At 43.0% G+C, this 17,249-nt stretch overlaps 1 protein-coding gene and 1 long non-coding RNA gene across 7 annotated transcripts in view; one reads left to right on the forward strand and one right to left on the reverse strand.

Moving 5' to 3' along the window:
- Nucleotides 1–9,010: 9,010 nt before the first annotated feature.
- On the reverse strand, nt 9,011–12,874 carry LOC139806852 (uncharacterized). The gene is made up of 2 exons (XR_011730375.1): nt 11,985–12,874; nt 9,011–11,288 (listed from the first exon to the last, which is right to left on the reverse strand). It is a non-coding gene; the product is annotated as an uncharacterized lncRNA (long non-coding RNA).
- Nucleotides 12,875–14,459: 1,585 nt separating this feature from the next.
- The window catches only part of GNB1 (G protein subunit beta 1), a 32,954-nt gene continuing 30,164 nt past the window's right edge, over nt 14,460–17,249 (forward strand). For 3 of the 6 annotated variants that reach the window (XM_071767067.1, XM_071767065.1, XM_071767072.1), the window contains exon 1: nt 14,460–14,600. The gene's annotated coding sequence lies outside the window, so the exon portion shown is untranslated. Of the gene's footprint in view, nt 14,601–14,784; nt 14,997–17,249 lie in introns of those variants that run through there. The other 3 variants (XM_071767066.1, XM_071767073.1, XM_071767069.1) reach the window with 2 other exon arrangements.

The following is a 17,249-nucleotide window of genomic DNA, read 5'->3' on the forward strand; positions in this document are numbered from 1 at the left end:
TTTTCGGTGGGTTGCATTATCTCACCACTGGGAACAGCTCTGCAAGATCAATACAAAAGGCTATTGCCTTGCTCCTGTCTTGCCAGCCCAGCCTGGCTAGAATTGCCCTGCAGTAATCTGTCACTCGTGTCCTTCATTGCAAACTTCCACAAATGAGTATTCCAGATGAAAAGTAACTGGACTTGCCTCTTCTTTACAAAAGTACAGAGTAGGTAAAAAGGGAGTAACTGACACTGGAGGAACTGAGTTTCCATGTGTATGTAGGCAGCAAGTGTCATTTGACACATCATACTGAATAAAACACTTAGTTTTTCCTCTGTCTTTCTATGTTGAAGGGCATAATCTGGTGTTTTCTCCCTGACACCTAAGGAAAGATCCCATGTCTTGCCCAGGCTCATCAATTGAAACATTAACTACTTGCCAAAATAAACTAACCAGCCTGCAGGAACACAGAATTTTCTTTGCACATCAAAAGCAGCTCAGTCTGCTCCTCACAATGTTTTCAAGTGATGTCTCAGCCCTTTATCAAAATCATCTGACTCCTTACAAAAAGCTGCTAATCAAAGATGCCCTGGCCCTCTGATTGTGAGGAGGCAGATTACTCCCACAGCTGTTCATTATTTACATCTCCCCTTAACAGGTTTCTTTGGCTTGATAGCATTGCAGAAGTCATATCCCTCCAGACAGAGAGATCACATGTAGGGAATTTACAAAATCTGTTTAAATTCCTGCAGCAAACTAAGAGCTTTCTTCCCATCTTGAGAACAGCTTATATTTGTGTAGAAAGTTCTGTTCATCAGTCCCTGTTGAATGTGGAGACACAGTGAGGGAAAATGACCCCTGAATTAACTAATGTCAGAAAAGACAATTAAAAGGGAGGTCTCCTTAATCTTGATCTGCAGGAGCAACAGATTGGAAACACTGCTCCCATGTGCCTTGCATAGCACTAAATACCAGGAAGCAGAATGGAAGAGAGTGCCCATGAGCACTTGGGCCTTTTCTGTTTAATTAGGCAAGCCAGAGGAAAACAGATTTTCTTGTTGTTAATGTCTATAAAAATGGGCTTAGTACCCAGCTTCCACCCCATGGGCAGTTTTACACTGTGTGTAGGAAGAGGACACCATGATATCCTGACACTACTGCATGGTAAGCTAAAATGAACTTCTTTGTTTTAAGTTCACTCACACCTGATTATATCCCCACAAGCTCTGTAACATCTCTAAGGAAAAGCCTCTCTCTGCAATTACCCAAAGGGCATTTTTAATTGTAATTTGAGTTGGGCACTGTTCAGCTTGTAATTTTTCTTCTCCCATTTGTCCAAAATGATTGTTTTGCTAGTTTTCTTCTGCTGTTATTTGCTGGCTGTGTGAAAGAGCCTATGCTGGGGAGATGTGCTGCTGGAGAGGCTGGTGCTTACATCAGTGTCTGCAGCTCACAGCCCTGTCTCTCTCCTCTCACACACACGCAAGCATCGTGAGCACTGTGCTCAGAAAAAAAAAATGCAGGCTTGGAAGTAAATTGCCTCAATAATTCATGTGCTTTATAGCCCAGAGAAAATTATACCTCGGCTCTGTCGTGAAATTCAGGTTGCAAATCCCTTTATAGCCAAGCTCATTAACAATGTAAGTGGTACCTCTAGAATGGCTTTTATAATCGGTGCATTATAATCTTTGCAGAGTATTAAGTGGTAAACCTGCAGCATCCAGAGTGAAGCATCAATAGGGTTTGGTGCTGTAAGAGTCAGAGAAAAAGCATTTCTTTTTCTGCTTTGCAGTTGCCTTTGTCTGCCTTGCTGCCCCCAAGCAGGTTAGAAGAAGGTTTGGTTTGTTTGGTTTTTAACTGCATTTCAGCCTGATCAGATGCAGTTTTTGAGGGGAAAGCATCACTGCTGTTGCCAGTACTGATGAGCAGGATGCTCAGACACATGAGCAAAACCTGCTCACTTATGGAATAAAAGAGCTCTCATAAAATCACTTTCCAGATTCTTGCTCTTGGCTGTCTCCTGGCTCTGATTCTAATCATCTTTACCTACTGGAACTATTTTTGCTAAGGGAGACATTTACTAATTTTGCTACAGATAGCAGAGGTTCTTTGCCCACAATGAAAATGCAAACTGTGAGAGAAGCGTTTGAATCACATTCAGAGCAGACTATGAAAACAAAGTATCACAGGGGAATTGTGCTCTACAAAAATAGAGAAGACAATAAATTTTTTATGAAATATGGCATCCCAAGGTTCAAACCAATGCACAAAAAAGCTGAGGTGCAAAACCACATCACTAGGAAAACATTTTGTTCTGGTCAGTCAGAATTTAGAATATACAATGCTAGAGCTCTTTCTATCCTACCAAGGGGAAAAAAAATGGTGCTGTAGGAAGTAATGCATCCTTTAAATAGCAGTTCTCATCTTTTTAGAGTAACAAAGCTCACTTTGGACACTTGGAGAAAGGAGAAAATCAATTTCTATTTCAAAGCTAGAAATGCCTGAATCTGCATTAAAATGCTTAATTTCTACTCACTACTTTTTTACCTTACTTTCCCCAGTAGTTCAGAAAAGAAAGAAACAAACAAAGAGCCTGATGCTGAGCTCTGTGTGCATTGTTTTTTCTCCTCCCATCCTCTCAGTTTGTGGCACAAGCCACTTCCTTCCCACAAGTGAGGAAGTGTGGTCCTGAGGTGGGAGTATTGACTGGGGAAACCCATCTCAGCTGCCACAGGCTTCCCATCTCAGCCTGGGACTGTCACTTGGTCCCTGCTGGCCTCTGTTCCTGGTCTGTGGAACAGGGACTGGGGCACTACCTTATCTGCAGAGAATTTTGAGGATGACTCCACTGAGCGTGGGCTGCCCTGTTATAATGAAATACAGAGACATTGTCAGAGCATGATGAACTTTGTGTGGGACATGAAGCTGGGGGAAAGAACCTCCCTGCTCCCTCCCCCTCTTAAGGGGGGAATCTAGAGGAGAAATTCGGGCAAAACAAACTGAGATTTCAGAACACCCTTTGGGCTTCAGGTGCTGGATTCAGCCACCATTACAACACTCTGGGCTAGAGGAAGAAGCAGAGGGGAGAGAAATTTAAAGGACAGACCCAGGATCAGTGCGAGACACCTGACGAGATGATGGTAGCAGCCTTGAGAATGAAGCTTATCTTTCAAAATTGCTGACCCGATCAAATGACCCGAGTGATACCACCCCAGACCTGAACATGACAAAGAACGCTGCTGCTTTGTCTGTTCTTCCACACGGTGGCATCAGTCAGCCAAAGTGACCTGCGAGAATGGCACTTCTCAGACAAGTTGCTAGAAGGCAACACAGAGGAAGTCAATTAAATTTTGTGGGAAGATTATTTAGAGGAAAAAACGTTACACACTTTCATTCCTTACTTTGAAATTGCAGATATAGATTAGACCTTTTTCATCTTGATGGAAGGTCCCCTACACCTGTTGTAAAATAATGATGTTTAACTGATTTGGACTGTACGAAAAGTAACAAAGTGTATCTTTTGTTATTTACACTGTAATAGTCAAGGAAAAAAAAAAAATCTGTGTTAATGGCCAGGGCTATATTTCCATCATGAAACATTCTGGAGTGTAACAGACTCCATCTCTACCACAGGTACCCCGAGGGTCTATACATGTACCACTTTCAGTGTCTTTGCCTCTCTTTTCCAGCAGCAAACAGCTACAGGATGGCAGAGTTGGGAGGGAGCTTTGAACATAATGTGTTTCAACCCTCCTGCTCACCTAGAGGTCACCTAGAGCAGCTTGCTCAGGGCCCTGTCCACTCTGGCTTTGAATCCCTGAAGGATGGAGATGCTAATTTCTCCCTGAGCAACTTTTTTTTAGTGTCTGACTAGTAAAAATGGTTGTTATGAAATTCCACTCAGATATTTCTGTGTTTCAGCTTGTTTCCACTGCTTCTCTCCCTGTCAGCTGCTGCCACTGAGACAAGTCTGCCTCTGTCTTCCTCATGCCTTATTTATACCTCATTTATTATGCCTTCTTTATTCCTTATGCAGGTATTTATACACATAACCATCTCTTCCTGAGGCCAAAGAACACCAGCTTGTTTGTCCTCTGCTCAGATGTCAGAAGCTTCAAACACCTAATCATCAAATTATTTAATCTTGTCTCTTGTTCAACTCGCCTAAATCATTGGGGAATCTCACCTGAATTCCAGTGTGATACTTAATGTATTATTTCTATTGAATGTGGACCTAGAATAAACAACTGCATGAAGCAGGCAGTGGGAATCACCACGTGAGGCAGGTACCCAGTCACTCTGTTCACCTCCTCACAGTGCTGGCAGGCTGCAGGCTTTGTTGGTGCTACCTGTGCAAGGCTCCTTATTGCAGTCCCCAGGCTGACATTGCATCACCTCGTGCAGGGAGACAGAGCTCACACCCTGGTGTGGTGACAGTGCTCAGCTCAGTGTGCTGCTCATTTGTGTCCCAATGGTGAGAAAACTGGCACGATGAAATCAGACAAAGAGCAGAGAGAAAGGGGATGCAGCTACATGAACTGTTTAATCAGAAATGGATAAGCTGCTTGGAAGCAGGAAAAATAAATGCGAGTTTCCTACTGCTTTGCATGGGGCTTTTGGGTGGAAGATGCTATATAAATACCCCTCCTGTGGGAGATCTTGCTTTAGAAGTACAGGAAATTGCCTGGATTAAAAAAAGAACATAAGGAATAATGCTTTTCCAGGCCAGAAAAAGAAAGAAAGAAATATTTCTTTTTTCTAGTTTATCATTCTCACAAACAAGAAAACCATATTTCATCTGAGCATGCCCTTGCTTCCACAGGTTTCAACTGAAATCCTAAGTTATTGACAAAAAATATTTGCCCTCATTATTTTTAGGTGAATTTTAGCTAGTGATACTGCAAACCCATGGTGTAGTGCTATGCTATAATAATAAAGAAAAATCAAAGTTTCTGATGGATTCCTACCTCTGTTTCCTAACATATCCCACTATTGTAGGTAGAAAACTTATGTCCCAAAATTTCTATGCTTTAATCCCTTAATTAATGTGTAAGATGCTGGATAACACACATCAACACAAACAACAGGGGAACAAAAAGGATAAGTGTAATTTGAGCATCTATGGGATTAGTTTGGTGACTTCTTCATCCATTTAGAATTACAAAGTGTTAAACTGTAAGTGTGTACGTGTGGCTCATCAGTAGCTCTGTTACACACAGCCCTTCTTACATCTCACCTCCCCTGTTCCTCTGCTTAGACCTAGACTTTCAAGATGGCCACTTGGTGCCTGTTTCTTCTGCATCTCAGTTTGTGGAGACTCTTACCCATGTACCCATGATTAACACAGATGCCTAAACTGGGTACTTCACAAATCTGAAACAACTTTCAGAGAAATGAAACTAAAAAAAAAGGGGAGTTTCTCATCAATCTGGAGATGGGCTGGGGGATGGAAGAGGCTACAGCTAGGTCCAAAAATGAGTCAGATTGTTCTTCATGAATTTACACATGAATCCCTGATCACAGGTGTGGATACAGAAGGGTTTGTCTGTCTGCCTTCAAATCCTGCATGTCTGCAGTTCTAGTGATTAATTTCTTAAGCTGTTGCTACATTGTCTTGAATTCAGGGAAGGCTCCAGTGTAAAATCTCTGGCACAGGAAGTTCAGCTTCCTCTCCAGATTTCCTTCCTCCACCTCCTTATATGCAGAATGGCAGGGAACATGTTTAAGCCTTGCATGTGCTGAGTGAAAACCCAGGAGTGGGGAGCAGTTTGTGATTCTACCCAACACCTTCAGCTGAAGTGTTCAAGGTGGGCAGCACAGCAGACAGTGGTTCTTAATAACAAGACTTAATCCCCAAAATATCATGAACTGTTGAGATGTGCTCTGAAACTGCACACAAAGCTGCACCTAGTCCCTAAAGCAAATAGGATCAAAATGAGTGATATTCTTGACATTCAGTCCCATTCCCACAGTGAATAAGGCAAAACTCTTACTGATGACAGTGGGAAATTTAGCCATAATCTAAACCTGCCACAATTATAGAGTAAGAGAAACTATGGAAACCCAGGCCTGGATCAAGCCAATGCCTACACTGCCACTAATTATAATAGGCTAATTTCACTTCCTGTATTTTTATCTAGGCTTCAGTGTCCTCTAAAAACAATTTGCTAGACTGCAGGCTGAAGGCCAGTGAGTCCCCTTGTTCAGCTTGAGCCTCAAAATGAAAGAGTGAGGGGAAAAAAAAGTAAACTACATGATAACAATGCTCTGGAAGTGTCTGTTAAGTATGCTAGGAAAATGACAATGTTTGAGGTGTGACACAACCTCCTCTGAGGGAGGTCTGTTGATTCCCTGTTGGTGCATATAAAACAAAGGAGCTAAATAATTAATTCAAAATCAGCCTCCACAGCTAAGCCAAGAATAAAGCTCAAAAGATTATATTATAGTGTCACTCTGGACTTTCAAGCCCATCTTCCTGAAGTAGCCATAGTCCATTTCTTTTGTGCAATATGGGGGAACTCTAAGCAAAACTGTTCTGCAGGCAGGATAAACTATAAATGGATTTTTCTTTAAACAAGATAAGTAAGCAAACACTCCTGGGGAGAGCTGAAGAGTTCTAAAGAAAGTGGAAGCACAGATAAGAAGAAACTGAAGTTAGCTAAAGTATGACAACATTCATAAACAATAGTTAGCACTAAGGAGATGCTAGGATACAATGTTTGAAATGCACAGTATGGGAAGGTCTATATTGTACATAAAAGCAATGCTGCCCATATCTTACTTTTAGTGTTGTCAGTGGGAGTTATTGCCCTAAGAAATACAAGTCAGCACCTAAAGAACAAAAGTACATTTTATGGATTTCAACTCAGGAATTTGTATTAAGCTGATTTGTGGATACTTGGGATAAGGTGGAATGAAATGGTTATGTTACTGCTTTATAAATTTTTAATGAACGTATAAGAAAGTATCCATGTTCCTTTTTATTCAGTGCTGAGTAATTGAAGTTGCCCAGCTCATGGGAAGCAAGACTGGAGCATATGTTCACCTCTCTACTCATGATGGTATTTGCTGTTGTATTTTTTTCTTTTTTACAACCAGCTTAAGACAGGGATAAAACTCCTGCATATCATACATGCATGTAACTTAAAATCTCCTCTGAGCTCCTGGAATAGTATTGCTTGGCCACTGAAAACCAGCCTTTGCTAACTAGACAACTGTTTCTGTCAATTCCTCTGGGTAGTGCCTTGAGAGCTGTCTACTTTCTGTATGTTTTGTTCTGTTGCTTGGAAACATGTATTTTATAAGCACTTTTTTTTTCCTAACAGGTGCTCACAAGAAAGGGTTTTGCAAAATCAGGATTTGGCTGACAAGTGGTTTGAGGTTTGGCATGTTCATGGTAGCAGAATCCCAGAGGTCACAAGAAAGTTCTCTTTTCGGAAATTAGAGCTTACCCTCTCCTCTTGTTCAAAGGACTTGAGTTGTTAGAGACCCAACCAGTGCAGACCTTTGCTACAAATTATTTCATTACAAGCAGCAACTGAGCAGCAAGGCAGATAGGGGTCCTAAATACTTGCACTTTTATTCTGCTAGCTTGTTTTTTTGCATCTCGGTTCTGTGAAGAAGCTTCACCCCTTCTGCTCCTCCCATGATAATCACTATTTTGCTCAGTCCCAGTATACTTTCCCAAATAAATGCTTATTTTTGAGGTATAGGATGTAACCATAATTGATCCTATTTATTACCTATTGCAATTAATGACTACTGAATTTTCCAAGGGTGCCTTATCTCCTTCCTGTATCACAAACAGGCTTTGTTTGATTAAACATAGATCCTGCAAGAACAATGGTGCAGGTTCCCCCACTCCAAATCTTTTTGTTTAATTAATGCAGTTTTTGTCTTCTGCATTCTGCAGCAACACTGAAGATTTCCTGCAACTGCAGCAATGAACTAAAGTGGGGCCCTTCAAAAGAACAGTGCTCTCAACAGTAATTCCAGCACTTTCTTCACCAGGACACACACTTCTCTGCTTTGTGAAACTGCAGTGTCAAGGATGGAAGAATGCTATGTAGGAAAATCTGACACAGCTAGGTAAGCAAATTCTTTCTGATATTTGGAGGTGTTTCTTACAGGCAAACTTCACTGCAGGCTTGATGTGTTTGACATCATGGAAAGTTCAGTAGCTAAGCTGAATTCTCAGTGTGGATTCTAAACTCTAAGTATCTCCAGGGTACCAGTTGTTTTCTTCTTATTTCCCCAACAAGACAATAACCCCCTTGAGAAAAGTCCCTTTACATGGAGAAATATTAGGCTTTAAGCTCAAGCTGCTCAACCAGCAGTCATGCAGTTGAAATGTTAGTTAAAAGGAAGACTTGCAGGTGTGCAGTCAGTTGTGTGCATGCATGTGTGTCGTTTTAGAGACGTGTGTGTACTGCAGAATGTCAGCTCTAAGAAAACAAGCTTACAGTTAATTGCTTCTAAATACCATGTACACTTCTTCAGTTCCACCTCAGCTCTGAACAACCTATGCTCATACAGGATGTGAGATTTTGAAAAAGATGCTCATGCTCTGTTTTATATCCTCCCCTGCTCCTAGCAATGCTTGCTGTGATTGCAGCCACTGCAAAGCCAGCCGTGTTTGTGCCATGCCCCTAGGGGATTTCAATCTGTTGGAAAAAATATCCATTGGCCCAGGTAGGGCAGGCTCTCTGCTGAGAGCATCAAAGGAATTAAACCCAAGCTAGGGCTTGCCAAGTTTAAAGGTACAGAAAAAAAAAAAAAAAAAAAAAAAAAAAAGTGAACGAGTAACACACACTTGAATATGAAGGGAAAAAACAGAACAAGATCTTGCACAATCCCCAACACATGGACAAAAAGCTCTCACACAATTCTGAGTGTAGGAAAAAAAAATCACCAAACCCCCCTTCTCCTCCAAAACAGTGTACACACAGGCTTGCACCAACCTTAAGATACCCATATATGTTTTAAGGTTAGAATTTGCACATGCAGAAAAAATCAGAGCAGAGCTTACTGCCAGGAGAGATCTTGTGTTATTTTCTTGAACACTGATACCCAGAAATGACAAAGTTACACACGTGTATCACACGTAAGGAGGGTGTCACAGGACACCACCGTGGCTCCGAAGGCAAGGAGTACCAGGTGCAGGTTCAAGCAACCTTAATGTTTCATCTCTCTTCTTGCCATAAATTCTGGGTGCTAAATAATTTCACATTGTTATGCATCAGTTTCCTCTGTCTAAGACAAGAACAGCGATATTTTTTGGCTTTGGAAACTGCTTCAAGGTATGCTAAACATATCAGTCAGAATTAGTTTAAAATAACTCTTTTGTTCCACAGTAATAGGCGAACTGAAAGGAACTGTGAGAATGCAGAATGTAACTAAGGAGACTGAGTTACTCCTACTTTTTCCTTTGCCTGGCCTCACTGAGTATTTCTATTCAGTATGCTTTTTTTTTTTTTTTTTTTCCTTCTCTTTAATGAACAATCTTGATAATCTGCTACCTGGGTCCTTCCTCAGAAAGTAGCAGCCATGATTTTCACTCAGGTGTTCTCTAACAGGCAAATAACAGCCAGTTAGAACCATTCTGAATTATTTTTTTTTAAATTAAAATAATAATCTTTAAAAACGAGTTCCTGATTCTCTCAATGGACTGAAGCATAGCTGAAATTGAAACACTTCACAGGTTTCATTTAGTTTTGCTTGAAAGACAGGAGAAACAAGGGTTCTGCATTGCTTTTGGATCCAAATGGAGTGAAAACTTCAGGCAAGACCAGGATTACACTTTTAATAGAATGCACACTGTAGAAATCAAAGTATACAAAGGCAGACAAGATATTCTGGGATGAGAAATAGTGCTGGTGTGATTCTGGAATGTTAGGTGTTCCTTTATGTTGTTATTGTTGGTATGTCCATTAGAAGCACTCACCTGGGAAGTGACAAGTAGAGATGTGGGCAAAACAATTATTTATTACTTCTGTAGTATTTTTATACCACCTGGAGCTATGCAATTTTGAGAATTCCTGTTTTTCACCCTCTCTTTAGAAAGCATGACTTATACCTGTTTGGTGACAGTTGTTCTTCCAGAGTCGAGGAGCATCATGAGTTATCATAAGAACCATGCAGTATGTTTTCTCAGATAACAATATGTAAATTTTGATTATAACACTGCAGTAACAATGCTATTTGTATGCAAAAGGAATTACTTTCCAAGAAATTACAAAAACACTGCCAAGACATTCAATAAAACATTAATATGTTATATTTCTAAATAAGGTGCAATGGCATTTCCTTTGCAAATAAAACCATACTCATTAGCACACTGGGGACAAAGTTAGATCCTTGCTGTTCTTGTTGAGCACCTTCTCTCAGGACTATGCACCAAGCATTCAATCTTTTTGCTTCTGAATGAGACTTCATAATCCTGCACCCTTAGAAAAGCAGCATTTGCCTTTTTAACTATTACACTGATAAAGACCTGACACAGATGCCTCTAACAGTACTGCAGTCTGCATTATGGCATCATCAAACGGGTAAATTTCACTGTGTCTAAATAATGCAATAAGGCTTTGAGAGGCAATTTGCCTTACAAGTGGATTAGCAAAGGGAAAAAACAAACAAGCTAATTTTAAGGTGAAGTTTCCACAGCTTCCACAGGACATCACACACCATAGTTACTTGTCATATGAGCCACTGGACTCAAAATTCAACTGTTACCCTGCAGCTTTGTATTGCTAATTGCCTTCCAATTAAAGATACTGCCATGTACATTCCAGGACTCCCAGTCCCTGGAAGTACTCCCTCCCTCTTATGCAGTGCAAGACCTTTGCAGAGGAGGGAAGAAAAATGCATTTTTGTTTGTCAAGATTCACAACTCCGTATTTCAGAAGCATTTTTTTTACCTGCTGATGGCAGTCACAGACACACAAGGGTGAAAGCAGAGCCTGGAGGCTGAGAGCTATAAAACCACTTTTGATGTGCATGCAATCATCCAGAGATGCCATATTAGTCAGGAGATGGTAACAGTATAAAATTCCACATGGCATAATTGTTCCCCGCTTGGAAAAGTTTCACAGTAACTCTGAGACAGCCATTTTTCATTCTACAAACCAACTTCTTTGCATTCCACAAAAGGCTTGAAACAATGTGTTTTCCCAGCCTCACCACCAGTGTGCTACAGCGGTGATGTAACACTCGGGTTTGAGTGGCAGAGCAGGCTGCAAAAACGGGTGTTCCAGGAGCATGCCAGGCATGACAGATCCTGGATGGTTTTGTCATCATGCTTGAAGCAGCTGAAGAAATACACAAACCAGTGAAACTGCCTAAAGATTAATCTAATTCAGTACACTCTCTACAAAGGGGTTAAAATCAGCTGACTGTGAAAAAGGTGCTAGAAATTTTGCAACTGAGAACTGTGGAGCAGCCTGCTTATAGGAGAGGTTTTCTTTAGATCTAAACCAAGCCTCGAGAGAAAAACTTCTATTTTTGCCTCAGCTGACCTAGTCCTACCATGTGGAAGCCTCAGGTTTGAGAAGCTTCACCATTTTATGAAGTTGTATGTTACATTTCCCATCTATTTCTATTTTTTTAATTTGTGATAATGTTGCTCCCAGCACAAGGCTGTATGAAGGTATCAGAATTAAACACTGTTGCACACGGTAATGTGTGGTACTTCTGAGGGATTTAAAATGCAGTAAAACTGATTTGTCCAGTGACATTCACAAAACAAAATTAAAAAACCCCACCCACCCCACCTGAAACAACCTTCCACCCTGTAAACAACCACTTCCAATCTTCATAATCCCTCTGTATAACTATATATCAATCAATTTTTTTCACTGAAGAATTAGATATAATTAAGTCACTGGATCAGGAACAGGAACTGCTGCAACAGTTGTATTTTTACAAAAGAATAGGTGTGGTGGAGGCATTAGTGTACATGTAGTTGTACCCAGTGTGGATAAACTGGGTCAGTGAAGTTTCCTTACCTGAATTCTGTGGATTTAAAGAGGTGGCAGAGCACAGACCTGTGGACAGAAATTCCCTTTAGCTCTCATGAAACAACAAATGCATAGAAAACAGAATGCAAGAAAAAAAAATGTATTCCCAGGAGAGGATAAAAGATGTTTATTTTATTAAAAAAGAAATAAAATAAAAAATTAGGAAGTACAATTGTCCCACTACTAAAACCACGTAAGTGAATTATAAGGAAGAACAGTATTTGTGTGATAAGGCACGTGCAAGTATGTGATAAACTTGTGGTGTTTCTGAAACACACATTAAATCAGTCCTTTGCAGACAGGAATGCTAGATGAATTTCTGGCCCCAAGAACACTGACACACATCCCCAGACTGCACACATGTGGCTCCACAGATTTGAATGGGGTAACTGCTGTCCACAAGGCATGTGCATGCAAATTTCTTTCAGGGGTGAAACAGAAATTATCTCCCCATGGTTACTGAAGAGAATATGAGCAATTTGGGACTATAATTCAAGAGTCCTTTATTCTAGTTTCAGTAAATTTCTTGTTTTGTAATTTGTAAATCTGAGGACAAGGAATTAAAGCTTTCGTCCAGCATCCAGGCTATTTAAAAGCAAGCATTTGATTATTATAAAACAAAGGCTAAACCACACTAGAATCTATATATTTTTTTCATAACAGACAACCTGAATAATAGCCAACCCACTTTCCTGCAGTTTAATTGGCAAACCTCTTCTTTCTCCTACTAATTACAGGTAACCACACCTACCTTCCCAGAAAGCATGATGGCAAGTTACAGTTTATTTTAAATTCTGGAGAAGCAAGCAGCCACTATAGTGAGAGTGTGCAGGAAACTTACTGCTCTCTTTAACCTTCTTTGGGGTTTTTTTGTTTGGTTGGTTTTGGTTTTTGTTTTTTTTTTTTTTTTTTGTTTGGTTTGGTTTGGTTGTTTTTTTATTTTACTACATCGTCTTTCTGGATAGGTTTTTTTATTCAAAATTCATCATAATGCTGTGGAGTTTTTAATCTTTTTGTATACCTACTCGGGTAGTAAGGTAATATCACCTCTAAACAGAGAGAAAAAATTGCCAGATTTAGACCTCTTGGATAGACAAAGTGATGTAATACAGGATGAATACTTACTTTCCTTTATAAAGTAATATTTTAGTATGTGTGTGCTGCTACAAAATGATTCCATCTTGGTAACATCTATCCTGCCTGGCTTACACAAGGCCCAATCTGTAAAACAGAAATTGCATTATTTTATTTTTTAATATTCCCTTATTTTCTGTTTGTTCATTTCTGCAATGCCTTCTAGAACGAAGATGGATGCTCATCCTGTGAGAAAATGAAAAGAAGGCTCTGGAAACTTTTAGAAGTATCTTTATAAGCAACGTTAGAAAAGTAAATTGTAAACGTACTGAACTGTCTCCCGTTGTCAAGTTGAGGGAAAGATGGTCACACAAAGGTATTTACTGCTTTCTAGCCCACATTTTAAGACCTCTGGGCCTCACCCCAGCCCTTACTTGTGTTCTACAGTCCAGAGTTCTTACATTCTGCGGTAAAGGGGGATCTGCTCCTCCTCCGGGCCCTGCTCTTCCTGAGAGATCTTCTACTTAAATAACGTCGTTTGTGGGGGGTCTGTTTTCAAGCCTGGTGGTTTTTTTGTCGGTTTTTTTTTTTCCCTTTTGTTCACGCCAGGCGCCTTTTCCGGCCTGCAGGGGCAGCCTGGGCGCGGCGGGGCAGAAGCGAAACCCTCCCAAGGCCCGCCTGCCCGCGGCCTTTGTTCCCGCTCGGGGGAGCTGGGGAAGGGTGTGAGGGTGGGAGGTAAGGAGGAGAAAAATGGGGAGAACGGGGCCGAACCGAACCGCGATGGGAAGGAGGGAGGGAGGTGCCGGAGGGGAGGCTGCAGCCGAACCGAACCGAACCGAACCGCGATGGGAGGGAAGGAGGGAGGTGTCTGAGGGGAGGCTGCAGCCGCCCGGCCCCTTCCCGCCGCCCTCACTGACTGGAAGGGCGTTGCCCGCGCGCGCGGTAAGGCGGGAGGGGGGCAGCGCGCGGGAGCCCCCCCTGAGGCGGCGGCTCCGTCCCCGTCCCCGTTCCCCCCCCCCCCTCCCCGGGGCTGCGAGGCCTCCGCCCGCTGCCGGCGGTGGGAGCGGCGCAGGAGCGGAGCGGGGCGGTGCCGGCGGCGGGGCGGGGAGGACGGGCCGAGCCGAACCGAGCCGAGCCGGGGTTTCCCAGCCGGGCAGCACGGGCGGGGCGGAGGGAGGGAGGGAAGGAGGGGGGGAAGGTTAACCGCGCCCAGGCTCTCGCTTCCCCGATGGCAGCGGGGAGCTGAGCGGGCACCCGGCGTGTGAGGAGGAGTCGAGACCCAGCGACATAACCCCCCCTTCCCCCCCCCCCCCCTCCTCCTCCCACCCTTCTCCGCTTCCCTCGCCGCTTCTCTCGCCTTCTGACTCCCCGGGACCAGCCGGGCAGAGCGCGGGCGGCTCCCCTCCTCCTCCGCCCCATCCTCCTCCTCCGCCCCCCCCTTTCCTCCTCCCCAGGCCGGCGGGACGCGGAGCAGGAGCCGCGGGCGACGGACGTACCGGCCCGGTTCATGAGAAGCGGCCGGCGGGGCAGGTAACCGGCTGAGGGGAGAGGAGGCGGCGGGATGGGGGCGGTGGGATTCGGGGTGTGTGTGTGTGGGGTTCCTCACAGAAGCTTCATCGCCTTCCCGCCATCGCCCGGCTCGCCGAGCCCCCCGGCCCCACCCTGAGGCCATCTTCCCCGCTCCCCCCCCTCAGCCCCGGTTCCTTCTTCCTCTGCGCGGCTGCGCCCCATCCTCCGCTCCCCTCCCCCGCTCTTCCTTCTGCCTGCCGCACTTCTCCTTTCCTTTCGTCCTCCCCTTCCGCCGCTCCCTCGGTTCGCCTGGGCACCCGGGTGGGCCCCTTCCCCGCTGCCGGGGCCCCTTCTTCCTCCTCCTCCTCGCCCACCCGTTCTTCACGGCCCCCCGCAAGGAGAGAAGGGCGGCTCAGGGTTTGTCCACCTCTTCGCATGGCGGGGTTGGAAATAGCCCCTTCCCCCGCGCTTCCCCACCCACCTCCGCGGTCCTCCAGCTTCCCCTAAAAAAGAACTGTGTTTGTAGTTGGGGGGGAAAAAGAGAAAAAAAAAAAAAAAGGAGAAAAAAAAAAAAAAAAAAAAAAAGAAAAAAAAAGGTGGGGGTGGGTCTGATTCTCTCTTGGAAGCTTTCAGGAGAAAAGGGAGGAGACCTGGGATCTTGCGGGGTTCCATTTTTAATTATAATGAGGCTGTGGTGGGCTCCGTGAGGCGGCTTGGGGTGTTTTTCTTGTTCGCATTAAGATACAAAAGGCGAGGTTCTCCGGCGATCCAGCCGGCAGAGGGAATATTTGGAGAGAGATTCAAGGGAGAGAGGGGAAAAAAAAAAAAAAAAAAAAGCTATGGTGTGGCTGCCGTAATGGTGGAAAACTGATTTAAGAGGAGACGGGGGTGAGACGAACAGGGTAAGACTGCGTCCAGCAGCCCCCAGCCCAGCGAGGGGCTCCCCGGTGGGGCTCAGGCTGTGTCTGCCGGGGGAGGGAGGGGTAGAGGAGGTTTTGTTCTCTTCAAAATGGGAACCGAGGAACCGAGGATGGGTTCAGACCGCGTATTTGTTGTTCCCCCATGTATTACGGTGCTGCATATTTTTGTGTGCCCGTAGCAGAAATAATGAAGATCATGGAGGGTGTTTGCTACGATAGAAAAATTGAGTGTTCTCCTCGGAAACGTTGTTAAAAATACCGTTTCAATTCCCAGCCTATTACTGAAAATGTTTCAATATTTATTTTTTTTATCCACCCAAGGGATATTTAAAGGTGTAGGATTTTTAATTTTACAGCTTTGTAGCAAATGAAGAGGTGTAAAGTCTTGTATGTAAATATGAAAGAGATGAGACGTTTTATTAAAAAAAAAAAAAAAAAAAAATTATTGTCCAGAAGAAAATGAGAATGATATAGAGGTTGTTGTAAGATGTCAATTTATCATTCATGTGGATGAACTGAAATTTTAACGAATGTGATATTTCATTATTCTCCATCAAAGTCATGGTCGGGGTTCATTATTTTAAATAAGGGATCCCTCCTAGGATGCCGACTGCCACGTTATTCTGTATTGTCTCCATAGCAGAAAATAGGAGGAAAGGACTGAACGTAAGGCTTAACTGATTATTGAAACAGCTTTTGAGAATAGTTGGCTCAACTTGGAGAGGTGATTTAAGACCGAAAAGCTACACATTTTGGTGCCGTGAATGATCTGCACCTAATCATGAGATTTATCCCATATTTTAAGCTGATCTGCTCAACGCCGAGGATGTGAATCAATACCTAGTGCTGTCGATGTGTTTGTGAAATGCATGTGTGGAAACGAAGAACCTTAAGATCTAAATTTCTTTAAAAGTAATAAATCCGAGTTTATATTTTTTCCCTTGTGTGCTTTAGGAGGGGAGAAAGGGAAGGGGTGATAATAGTGCAGTTGTTTTGGTGGCTGCAATTAGGCAGGGTGTGTGTTTGATTTTTCTTTTTGCTGTGAATGAATGGATCTTTCTGTGCCTGGGCCCAGTAGCTGCAACAAGATGGCGTTTGCAGCAAGGCAGCTCTCATTTTTCAACTCCTCCTCACCACAGCTTCGCCAAACTCGATCTTATTTCGTAATTGTATACTACATTTACCCTCTTGTTCTCCTCAATTTCTTCTTATTTTTTGGGGGGGGTGGGGACAGGAGGAGCATTTGGAAGATAGTTGTGAGAAATCTGTGGGGGGGGGGTTTCCTGATTGATTTTTTTTTTTTCCCCCTTTTTTTTTTTTTTTTTTTTTTTTTTTTTTTTTTTTTTTTTCCTGAGAGCTCCTCCAGATAGGAACTAGGTGGGAGGAGTAAATAGTTTTATTGAAATGTTCACATAGGCTCTTACTGGATAAAAGGGGTGACATGATTTTCTTTTTTACCTTGTGGTGCTCGCTTAATACCATCAAAATGTTCTTGGTCTTTATTAAGCCTGTTGCTGAAAATCAGTATTTTAACCTGGAGCCCAGGTACACAAAGGCTGCTGCTGGTTCTCTTCTAGGCAGGTATCTGTCAGCCCCTGTGCATGCAGTTCTCACTCTGTAACACAAAAAAAGTCTCTTATTTTCTTCAGAATGCTAATAATTTGTGAAGGCTTTAAAAACTGCTTTGGAACTGGAATTACTTTAGGTAACTGTCCTGCTTATGGGAAAGAATCAGGAAGGTTTAGTGGGT

Source organism: Heliangelus exortis, chromosome 23 (genome assembly GCF_036169615.1).
Source record: "Heliangelus exortis chromosome 23, bHelExo1.hap1, whole genome shotgun sequence".
NCBI classification, from domain to species: domain Eukaryota; kingdom Metazoa; phylum Chordata; class Aves; order Apodiformes; family Trochilidae; genus Heliangelus; species Heliangelus exortis.